Source organism: Choloepus didactylus, chromosome 7 (assembly GCF_015220235.1).
Source record: "Choloepus didactylus isolate mChoDid1 chromosome 7, mChoDid1.pri, whole genome shotgun sequence".
Taxonomy (NCBI): Eukaryota; Metazoa; Chordata; class Mammalia; order Pilosa; family Megalonychidae; genus Choloepus; species Choloepus didactylus.
Window position 1 is genome coordinate 15378656 of NC_051313.1, and position 12729 is coordinate 15391384.

At 39.9% G+C, this 12729-nt stretch overlaps 1 pseudogene; it reads left to right on the top strand.

The window, feature by feature from the left end:
• The first annotated feature begins 11956 nt into the window (after positions 1-11956).
• On the top strand, positions 11957-12484 carry LOC119540476 (annotated as a pseudogene).
• The last annotated feature ends 245 nt before the right edge of the window (positions 12485-12729 follow it).

Consider the following 12729-nt stretch of genomic DNA (forward strand, 5'->3'; position numbering starts at 1 on the left):
GGAAGAAAGAACTGCTTGGAGCAAGGCAGGCCTGGCTGGGATATAATACTAGGAACGCCTGCTATCCTCAGCTGACATCCCTTACTGAAGGAAAATGAGTCCCTTCTTATTATCCCCTTACCACCTTACAAATACAGCAACACTCTCACTGATACCCTAGCAATATAATCTACATTCTTGGGCATAATGAAGAAAGCTCAAGTTATTTTCTTTAAAAATTACTTTGTTGCCCCTGTATGCTCCCTACCCACCCCTCTCTCCCCTCCTCACTTTCTCTCTGTCTGCCTCCCTCTCTCTTTATCCCTACACACACACACAAACACACACACACACACACACACACACACATACACGATCTTCAGAAATTATGTCGAAAGCTATGCTATGTTAATTGCTGGATCAGAAACTGTAAAGCTGAGCCGGGGACACTAGAAGAAGGAGAGTTCAACTCAAATCTAAGAATCTTGTGGTTTGAGGCATTGTGTTTTTATGCAATGTTAAATTATACAGAATATTATGGAACAATTTTAATTTTTAGATAAATCGATTTTAGGTTTTTATTCGTTATTCATGCAGTTGCTTTTGGAACTCTTAATGAGGGATGGCAAAAATAAAGCTGGGCCAGGAAGTTAGTCAGGCACTAAAGGAGCCGTGCATCCAAAGTGGGGATGGGGGCTACAGGGAAGGAAGTTGCTCAGTAATTTAACTAAATTAATTTTGATTTCCCAAGAACTCCTTGTGTTTGGCTTTTTACATAACTGTCCTCAACTTGGAACATTTCTGTTGATCTGAAGAGAAATCAGGATTGAGGTTCAGAGGCAAATTAAATTTATTTTTAATTCTCGCCTGTTTAAAAAGCTGATTACTTGGACAGGCTCTCTCCTATCATCCTAAAGTTTTCAGAAGCAGCTCCTTAATTAAACTTTATTTAAAAAAATCTGTCATATGTCTTGGTTGAATGAAGCCTTATGATTTTCATTGAGAGAACTCAGGGAAAATATTTTTCTTTTTATATACTTGTGAAAAATTTGTTTAATTCTAAATAAAACACTTACCTATTATAACTACTAAAATGGTATAGCAGGGAAAGTAAAAGTTCCCCTGCCCCCAGTTTCATCATCCTTTCTCATCCCACATCCCCCCCAAATGTAATCTTTGACTTAGCAACTGAGACCCTATCCTTGTCACAGATATACAAAAGGCATGTTCAAGACAATGCAGCATTGCTTTACTCAGTGAAAATTTGGAAGCAACTTTAATGTCCTATCAATAGGAATGAGGTACATCTATCCTAGTCAGCCATTTAAAGGATGATATAAATTTATATGGGCTGATATGGAAACATATTTTGTTTAATGACAAAACCAAACAAACATGTTCTATAAAATGACAAAAACAATTACTGCATAATGCATATGCCATGATTACACACACAAGTAAATACACATATATGAAAATGAACCTATTTTATTATCATTATTCCAAAATTTTTCTATGCACTTACATATGTATGTGGTAGAAAATGCAACATATACTATGAAATTAGTGCCAGAGAATGATATAAAGGTGGTTAATTTAATACTAAAAAAGTTATTTTATATGTATTTCACCCTTTTGCTGACATGAAAGAGAGGCTTTCCTTTATCCTTTATGCACCATGAGGCAGGATTTTTTCTCTTTTAGTCACTGCTGCTCCCTGCATTTGGAACATGGAAGGCTCTCAATAAAAATGTGTTGAGTGGGAGAACGTAAGATGGCGGCTAGGTGAGACAGGGCAAAAAAACACCTCTGTGAAAAATACTAGGTCAAAGCCAGAAAGTGACCCAGAACACCAGTTCCAACAATGCACCAGCTGGACAAGTTCTGCTAAAACAACAGGGACCATGCACTTGGTGAAACCAGGAGTATTCATTCTGAAATGAGTGAGTAAGTCAGCTGAAAGTCCCATGGCCGTGCTGCAGTGTGGGGAAACTGGGGGTTAGCATTTGGAGATGGACTAGTTCTTTTTAAAAAAAAAAAACAAAAAAACCCAGGAGCGGCTGCAGTTACGAAGGTGAGAACCATGCAGTGAAGCACAGCAGGAGTGGGCTGTGCCAACCTCTCAGTGTCTGGCATGGACGATAGGCCACTGCTGACTCCCTCAGGGCTGGGGGGCAGAGGAGAGAGCCAAAAGGAGAAAGAAACCATGCCGCTTGCAGCTGGTTCCCCAGCGGGCTGGAGACACTCCTCCCCGGGGCCATACCCACAGCCCAGAGCCATGCCAGGAAACCCAGTGTGACAGGGAGTGTATCCCACAGCACCGTGCACACGCCACAATATCAACTGTGGACAGTGGCCTTGGGTGCACACACAGCTAGTTGTCCTGGAGCTGGGAAGGTGGAGCTGTGCGAAAAGGGGGGGGGGTTGAGATGCCCCATTCAGCCGTCTTTGCATTAGGCTGGGAGCGCCCCTGCACAGCCTGGCAGCCTGGGGCTTCCCTTGAGGGATGGTGTGCCTTGTCACGTAGCACAGCATTCCCTCAGCAGAGGTCCTGGAAGATCATAGCTGAGAAGGGGAGGCCTGCTCGGAAATCCCAGGGACCCTAAGTCAATGCCGGGGACTTGTGGGTCAGCGGCAGAGACAATCTGGGCAAAACTGAAATGAAGGCTTAGACTCTTGCAACAGCCTTGAACCTCCGGGAACAGCTGGGACATTTGATTATTAAAGCTGCTCTGCCTCCCTAACCACCCAGACACACGCCCCACATTCAGGGCGGACAGCACCAACAACACACCCAAACTGGGTGCACCAATTGGACCCCACAAGAATCAGACCCCCACACACCACAAAGACAAAGTTGAGGAGAACTGACTTGAGGGGAATAGGTGACTCGAAGACACCATCTGCTGGTTAGTTAGAGAAAGTGTACACCACCAAGTTGTAGATCTGAAAAATTAGACTGGTATTTTTTATAACTTGAAAGAACCCTATCAAACAAAGCAAATGCCAAGAGGCCAAAAACAACAGAAAATCTTAAAGCATATGATAAAACCAGATGATATGGAGAACCCAGTCTCAAACACCCAAATCAAAAGATCAGAAGAGACACAGTACTTGGTGCAGTTAATCAAAGAACTACAATCAAAGAATGAGAGCATGGCACAGGATATAAAGGACATGAAGAAGAGCATGGCACAGGATATAAAGGACATAAAGAAGACCTTAGAAGAGCATAAAGAAGAAATTGCAAGAGTAAATAAAAAAATAGAAGATCTTATGGAAATAAAAGAAACTGTTGGCCAAATTAAAAGGACTCTGGATACTCATAATACAAGATTAGAGGAAGTTGGACAACAACTCAGTGTCCTAGAAAACCACAGAACAGAAAATGAAAGAACAAAAGAAAGAATGGAGAAAAAAATCGAAAAAATCAAAATGGATTTCAGGGATACTATAGATAAATAAAATGTCCAAATTTAAGACTCATTGGTGTCCCAGAAGGGGAAGAGAAGGGTAAAGGTCTAGAAAAAGTATTCAAATAAATTGTTCGGGAAAACTTCCCAAACCTTCTACACAATATAAATACACAAAGCATAAATGCCCAGCGAACTCCAAATAGAATAAATCCAAATAAACCCTCTCCAAGACATATTCTGATCAGACTGTCAAATACTGAAGAGAAGGAGCAAGTTCTGAAAGCAGCAAGAGAAAAGCAATTCACCACATACAAAGGAAACAACACAAGACTAAGTTGTGACTACTCAGCGGCCACCGTGGAGGCAAGAAGGCAGTGGCATGACATATTTAAAATTCTGAGAGAGAAAAATTTCCAACCAAGAATACTTTATCCAGCAAAACTCTCCTTCAAATTTGAGGGAGAGCTTAAATTTTTCACAGACAAACAAATGCTGAGAGACTTTGCCGATAAAAGACCTGCCCTACTTCAGATACTAAAGGGAGCCCTACCGACAGAGAAACAAAGAAAGGAGAGAGATAGAGAGAATTTTAACAGACATATATAGAACCTTACATCCCAAATCACCAGGACACACATTTTTCTCTAGTGATCATGGATCTTTCTCCAGAATAGACCATATACTGAGACATAAAACAAGCCTCAATAAATTAAAAAAAAACAACAATTGAATATATTCAAAGCATATTCTCTGAACACAATGGAATACAAATAGAAGTCAATAATTTTTTATTTGTAATGCCACTATTTACTTCCTACAGGATATAAAATGCATAAACTCTAATGACAAATCAGTGGTTTTGGACTCAATGTAAAATATGTAATTTTTGACAAGAAGCATATAAAGGTGGGGGAATGGAGGAATATAGGAACATAGTTTATGGGTCCTATTGAAGTTAAGTTAGTATCAAAAAAAAAAACAAGATTGTTATGGATTTAAGAGGTTAAATTTAAGCCCCAGAGTAAACACAAAGGAATTATCAGAGAATATGACCATAGAGATGAAAAGTAGAGTATGGGTTATGAGAAGTGGAGAAAGTGGCAATGGGGAGTTAAGAAATGAGTGTAGGGTTGCTGTTTGAGGCAAAGGGAAATTTCTAGTAATGGATATTGGGAGGGTGATAGCATTACAACATTCTAAATGCAATTAATCCCACTAATGGAATGCTAGGGAGAGGGTGGAATGGGAAGATTTAGGCTGTATATATGTTTCTACAATTAAAAAAAAAAAAAAAGACAGTCTAAATAGATGACAACTGAATGCCAAGGATGATCCTGGATGGGATCTGAGGATGGAGGACAGGAGGCTCAAAGGGACATAGCTGGGATGTTAGGAAAAAAAAGGAAATATAGAATGTAAACTTTGTATCAATGTTGAATTTCTTGAACTTCTTAGCTGCACTTAATGGGATTGCATAAAAGAATGTTCTTGTTCATGGGAATTGTATATGTGACTTATAGTGTTTGATCAAGGATCTGTGGAGCTTGCTCTCGTGTTCAGAAGGCAGAGCAATAGATGATGGATGATAGGGAGGGAGGGAGGGAAAGAAAGAAATGGCAGTGTGACAGGATGTTAAAGTTGATGGATCAGGGTATTGGGGGAGAGGGTTCAGTGCATGCTGGAGTTCTGTGTATGGGGTTTGTATTGTTTTTGCAACTGTTCCTATAACTTTGAATTTATTTAAAAATAAAATAAAATAAATGTGTTGAATGAATGGATGAGTTTTCCTCCTGCCATATTAGGAAAACTATAGAATACATGACTGATACATTAGGCCCAAAGTAAAGAGGACCTTGGGAGGAATTGAAATGGTGAAGAGATACAGGGGCTGTGCTGGGTTGGATGTATTATGTCCCCCAAAATGCCGTGTTCTTTGATGCAATCTTGTAGGGGCAGATGTATTAGTGTTGACTGGGTTGGAATATTGGATTAAGTTGTTTCCATGGAGATGTGACCCACCCAACTGTAAGTGATAACTCTGATTAGATAATTTCCATGGAGGTGTGGCCCAGCCCATTTAGCATGGGACTTGAGTCCTATAAAGCTCAGACAGAAGGAGCTCACTGCTGCAGCTTACAGAGACATTTTGAAGATGACCGTTGTAAGCTGACATTTTGGAGAACACCATTTTGAACACAACCTGAGAGCAAGCAGACGCCAGCCACGTACCTTCCCAGCTAACAGAGGTTTTCTGGATGCCAATGGTCTTTCTCCAGTGAAGGTACCCGATTGCTGATGTGTTACCTTGGACACTTTATGGCCTTAAGACTGCAACTTTGTAACCAAATAAACCCTCTTTATAAAAGCCAATCCGTTTCTGGTTTTTGCATAATGGCAGAGTTAGCAAACCAGAACAGGGGCCATCCTGGAGAGAGAGGAAGAGGAGGGGAGGCCCAGGGGAGAGACTTTTCAAAGGAGAAGAGCAGAGAGCCGGTCTGCACTGCCCTCCTGTCTGCCTGGGCTCCAATTCCCAATGGGAAGACTTTCAATTAATGGGCTCAGTGTTTACTCCCCTCTAAATATTTAAGGTAGCATAAAGGGGATGCAGTGTCAGCGTCTAGATTCAGAAAGACAACTTGTGCATTGCTGAGTAATTTCAATATTGGCAAAAAAGAAGAAGAAAAACATGGCCCTGAGAGCCATGGTTGATATTTATCTGTTTATCTAAAGATGACCTTTTGTCCAGTTGTTAGTGTACGCAACAAAGTATGCAATCTCCTTTCTGTCATAGTGCTGTTTGACATTCTTTAGTTTTAAACAAAGAACTTATAATTTAAATTATAATTGAAGAATGTAAAGCTTAACCCTTAATTAAAATATATGTGAAATGGGGCAGATACAAATATGAACAAAACTCACCATAATTGTTTTCTGGTATGCTGAGCCCTCTGTCTTGGGGCCTGCCCTTATGAAGCTTGTTGCTGTAAAGGAGAGACTAAACCTGCTTATAATTGTGCCTAAGAGTCTCCCCCTGAGTGCCTTTTTGTTGCTCAGATGTTGCCTCTCTCTCTAACTAAGCCACCTTAGCAGGTGATCTCACTGTCCTCCCCCACTACTTGGGACCTGACTCCCAGGGGTGAAAATCTCCCTGGCAATGCAGGATATGACTCCCAGGGACGAATATGGACCTGGCATCGTGGGATTGAGAACATCTTCTTGACCAAAAGTGGGATGCGAAATGAAACGAAATAAAGCTTCAGTGTCTGAGAGATTTCAAATGGAGTTGAGAGGTCACTCTGGTGGACATTCTTACTCACTATATAGATAACACTTTTTAGGTTTTATGTATTGGAATAGCTAGAAGTAAATACCTGAAACTGTCAAACTCCAACCCAATAGCCTTGATTCTTGATGACAATTGTATAACAGTGTAGCTTACAAGGGGTGACAGTGTGATTGTGAAAACCTTGTGGATCGCACTCCCTTTATCCAGTGTATGGATGGATGAGTAGAAAAATGGGGACAAAAAGTAAATGAAAAATAGGTTGGAATGGAGGGGGTGATTTGGGTGTTATTTTCCAGTTTTATTTTTTATTCTTATTCTGTTTCTTTCTGGTGTAAGGAAAATGTCCAAAAATAGATTGGGGTGATGAATGCATAGCTATATGATGGTGCTGTGAACAGTTGATTGGACACCATGGATGATTGTATGGTATGTGAATGTATCTCAATAAAACTGAATTTAATTTAAACAAACAAACAAAAATATATGTGAAAAGGGACAGATACAAATATGAACAAAATTCGCCATAATTGTTTTTGTTTTCCAGCTGCTAAAAGAAGTACCATACAATGAGTTGACTTAGCAACAGGAAATTATTGGCTCATAGTTTCAGGGGCTAGAAAGCTTGCTTCCTCCCAGGATTGGAAACTTCTGGCTGGCTGATAATCTTTGGGGTTCCTTGGCTTTTACGTCACATGGCAAAGTTTTCTCCTCTCTATTAGGGGTTCCATTGACTTCCAGCTTCTACCTGCTTCCCGTGGCTTCTTCTTCCGTGTCCAATTTCTTTTGACAATAAGGACTTCAGCCATATTGAATTAGGGCCCACCTTCATTCGGTTTGGACACACCTTAACTAATAACATCTTCAAAGGCCCTGTTTAAAAATGGATTCAGCCACAGGACCAGGGTGTGGAAACTGAACATGCCTTTTGTGGGGGATATGATTCAACCCTGAACAAAAATGTATTTCTATTTTTTTCTGATAGTTATTGACTTGACGTTTAATCTGTTATTTATGAAGAGATTAGAATGTTCAACATTCATCAGACACGTGGTTCGTTGTGGGTAAATTTCTCCTATGACTAACAGAATAGAAAGCTGTATGTGTGGGATCTCTTATAACTCTTTGGGCTCACGTATTTCAGTTACTTGTTTTAACTCTTTTTTCAAATCATGAGTTTTTATTCTTGGAAAGATTAGAGGTACAGTGATCCCCCATGAAACAACAAATATTCTCACAAAGGCATACAGTGTGAATAATAGGAGTGTACATTTTTTGAAGGCTAGTTATATTTTAGTTATATTTAGCTATTAAGAGATATAAAAACTAAAGAAATAACATATTAGACTTGGAAATAGGATTCACTATAGCTAAGCTTGTCAAATGTCCTGTTTGCCTGGAACACTCCTACTTACTCCAATTGTCCTGCCAAAATTGTTAATAGTGCCCCCTTTGAATCTGTTCAGGCTGAACTAAGTTATATGGTTACCCTATTCTAAGGACAAAATGGTTGGCCCTGTCCCAAATTTCTGTCTTTACTCTCTTCTACTCCATTTCATATCATAGTCTCAGACATCGAAGATTGAAGGGGTAATGATATCTGAATCCCCTCAGGATGCTAAGGAACATCCATGAAGTTGGAGGACAACAGAGTCCCAGCTGTAACATGGCAAACATTCACAACAATTCTTTAGGTTGCAGCTTTAGAGGGAGTGACAGTAACTTGCTGTTCAGGCTCTTTATTGAAATGATACTGTTTGGGCTACTCTCTCTGTCCCTGCCTTCCCCAAATTCCCGTAATTAGGACAAACAGTATTACAACAAGGAAGCCATTGGTGCATGCCTTGCAAATCATAACAGATAAACTAAAATTGCCATGCATTGAAATAATTTGAACTTTTCCCTGAGATATCATTTAACCTGCACAATAAAATCAATGTGATACTTCAATAAACTTAGTCTGAAAAGCTTCAGCTCCATGTAGCGTTCTAAGCTTATCACTCCCCTACTTCAGACTCTGTCATTAAATGAGAGGTCCTTTCTTATCAAATATCCTTAAGAAACTCTTGACATTCCCAGGTTATTTTTTCCCAGCTACTTTCTATCTCCAATACCAGCTACTTTCTATCTCCAATCTTTTATTTGGATGCTAAGTTAGCTTATTGGCAGGTTTTGATTAGGTGAAGTTTCTTGCTAAGAAAGCATGTGTCTTAATGGCAAGAAAGAAGTTAAGTAAATTGCAATGCACCATAAAGGTGATTGTATTTTTTTTAGGCTGGGAGTAGCAATAAGGGTAGTTTTTATTTTTCGATCTTTTTTCATTTTATTTGAAGCTATTGCTATTATCATGACTCAAATCTGATACGGCATGCTGGAAATCAACCACTTTCCTAAAATTTACACAAATATTCAATTAAGCAGTTGACATTCTTGTACAAATATTTAGCATTAGACATTCTTTGAGTTAAAATGTCACTGTTGCAATAATACACCTGTAGAATGTTTATTTTGGCATTATAGATGCTAACCATGAGAAGATAAGAAATTGTAACTCTTATTTTATGTCACTTTCCAAAAATGTCCTGCAATTCATTTGATTATAAGTGTCTTCGTTTATGATTCTAACTTCAAATAGACCAAATTCTCCTCCTGCCCAAGTTCCTACTGGCTCTTGAACGTGTCTTGTCTTTCTGGCCTTCCTGAGGTCATCTTTGACACTTCCACTTCCACCTCAACAGCAAGCCTGGCTACTGGTCATGTGTGACTCAGTTTCTCTTTCTTGGGTGCCTCTTTGCTCCTGGCCTCTTTTCCCTCCATCTATCCTAACCTTAGATGTAAATGTGACAATGTGATACCTCTCATGGCAGATGAAATGACAAGGTGTCTAAATATGACCCAGCTCAAGTAAAGACATTTTGAGTTAATGTGACGTCTTCTCAGAAAAGTTTACCACACTCTTACCCTATTTAACCACCATACAAAAACCTGCCTATAACAGAGTGGGAGAATATGTTGGCAGCTTGGGATCAGCAGCCATAATCCAGTGAGCTTCTGGGTAGACCTGCCCTCTCAGTTCAGCTCCTAAGCCAGACTCCTTCTGGTCTAGCTGGCTTCTCTTTTCATCATTTTGAAACTGGAACTTTGCTTCATGGCTGTATTCTCAAATTCTGCTCTGGTCCCAGTTGGAGTCTGAATATCCAGCCACCTCCTCACACTAAGACTCTTCTGTGTTATCCATTTGGGCCTGATGTTCCAGACCTCTGTTCTCCAGTTCATAGTAAAGACTTTCAGCAAAGAAAGGACCACTTCTTGTCTCCAAGACCCTCCAACAATAGCAATCAGTAACCTGATCTGCTCCAGCCATTCATGACAGCTGATGCTCTCAAACAACCCTTCCTTTACAATCTTCTCCCAGGACAATCACCACAGTTATCATCCTAAAATGCAGATATGGAAAAAAAAATTGTTAGCAAAGTTTAAAATTCCCACAGTTCTCTTTATTCATGTCTCTGCTTAAAATTCTCTGTTGGTTCCCCACAGACGATAAGCTATTTACTTGTTTCCATAGAGAAGATCCTTTAAAACCTTATTGCAAACAAACTTTCCAACTACATCTCTTATAACTATCTCCACATGTCCGTTCACCCCAAATTCTAACTAAACAGGACAACAGAAACAATTCCTCCAACTTACCATATAGTTCAACACCTCCATGCCCTTTATCTCTCTTTCATTTGTCTGGAAATGTTTTCTTCTCTTTTTTGCATAGCAAATTCTATTCATCCTGTAGAGACCCAATGAATTGTCACCTCTTCTGAAAAACCTCCCCCAATGCATCCAGGTAAAAACTGCTTACATATCACTTAACATAGAGCATTCCTTATTAGCATTCTTATGACTCCTTCAGCCACGTGAGTTGCTTGAGGGAAAATACCGTGACTACAAGAGGCATCTCTACTCTGCCTGATGAACTAGGAAGGTCATGAATTGGAATATTGGCTTTTCAGCCTGCCCAGGTCATTCAAACTTCTGGTATGCTGGAAGGCTTTCACGAGACCTGCTCTGAAAAACCAAGACCCCAGAGAGGAGCAGACCCTTGCAGCACAGAAGAGGAAACATCACTGGGCCTATTTGGGTCCCTCATGGAAACTGGTCTCATTTTGAAATCCTAGTACCTCTAGAACTCCACGTTCAAAAGCCTTTTCAAATTTCATCAAGGAAGTTGAATTTAACTACAATAGATCCACTCCTGTGAGATTAGCACCGATGCCTCCAGTCTGCTATTATTGAAGAACCGTCTGTCCATATTCAGAGGAGCCATTTGGAAGAGTCTTTGATTCAGTGATTTATTCACTCATTCAGTAAATAAGTCATTGACAACTGCTAGGCACTAATTAAGACAGATCTGGTCCCAGCCCTCATGGAGTTTTCATTCTATGCAGAAGGAAAATGTTAACCAACCAAACTGTTTTGCAAATTTCCATTATCATAAGTGCAACAAAAGGAGAAGTACAGGCAGCTGTAGCTTTGTATATAACAAGGCCATCTGATCCCATTGGAACATCAAGAAATTGCCCTGAGGAAGTTCAAAGTTAATTACTTTTGCTCACCTTGAATCCTAGATCTTGGCCTTCATATTCCTTCTTAATTCTACCTCATAAGACGCAGAGGAAAAGAACTCAGACCCTCTATTATTTGTAAAGATCAGGTATAACTTGAGTATACTTCACTATCATTGCCTCACTTTCTAACCCATTCTGAATTATGTCTTCTCTCTTTCAAAATTTTATGATATAGTTTTGCTACTTCCATTCCCCACTATAACAAACAGCTAAATTTAAAAAATCGGTTAAATCTGAGCCATTTTTATAAGGAAACAAAAGTACCAGGAAAAGTAGATCTGTTGATGTTCACTTTCTGTTTTTTTGTACTATTATTCAACTAATACATTTAGGAGGAAAATCTTATTCTACTGACATGATGAAATAGCCAGTGTTAGGTTGATGTAAATCCTACTCTTTTTCTTGGGTGTCAAAGATCGAAGGGTATTTAAAATATATGGTAGTGCGCAGGCACAAATGGCAGAAAAGGAAGTTTTACAGATGGCTCTCTCCACTTGAAAAATGAATGAATTGGAAAAAGAAATTAGGATTAGCCAGGTGGCATTCCTGGAATCACACTGGACATTTAGAACAACTACAGGAGTGCCAGAAGAAGGGAGAGGCTGCCGAGAGTTCTGCTTTTGAAACATCTGTGTAGATTATTTCCCCACAAACCCATGATACTTGGACTTGAATTGCTTCCACATCCCACAGATACCTGGGAAATCATAGAGCCCATCACTAAGGGCACATATGGTGAGGTCTACAAGGTAACCAATAAGAGACATGGGAGCCTGGCCACGGTCAAAATTTTGGATCTGATCGGTGATATGGGTGAAGAAATTGAGGCAGATTACAACATTTTGCAATTTCTTCCTTATCATCCAATGTTGTAAAGTTTTATGGAATGTTTTACATGTGGATCTATGTGTGGGAGGACAGCTGTGGCTGGTCCTGGAGCGGTGTAACAGGGGCTTGGTCACCGAACTTGTTAGATCTTGTACAAGGCCCTCTTGGGCTTTCAGCATTTGCACAACAACAGAATCATCTAACATGATATCAAGGGGAAAAACATTCTTCTGACAACAGAAGGAGGAGTTAAGTTCGTTGACTTTGGTGTCTCAGCTCAACTCAGCAGTACATGCCTATGGAGAAACACATTGGTTGACACCCCATTCCAGATGGCCCCTGAGCATCTCTTTTGACCTTCAACTGGTACATCTCTGTTTTAATCTCCTTGCCTGACCACCTCATGGTACATGTTGGGGATTGAATCATGTCCCCCACAAACAGCATGTTCAGGTCCCAACCACTGGTCCTTTGGGTGTCAACCCATTTGTAAATAGGACCTTTGAAGATGTTATTAGTTAAGGTGTGCCCAAACTAAATGAAGGTGGGTCTTAATCCAATATGGCTGAAGTCCTTATGAGCAAAGGAAATTGGACACAGA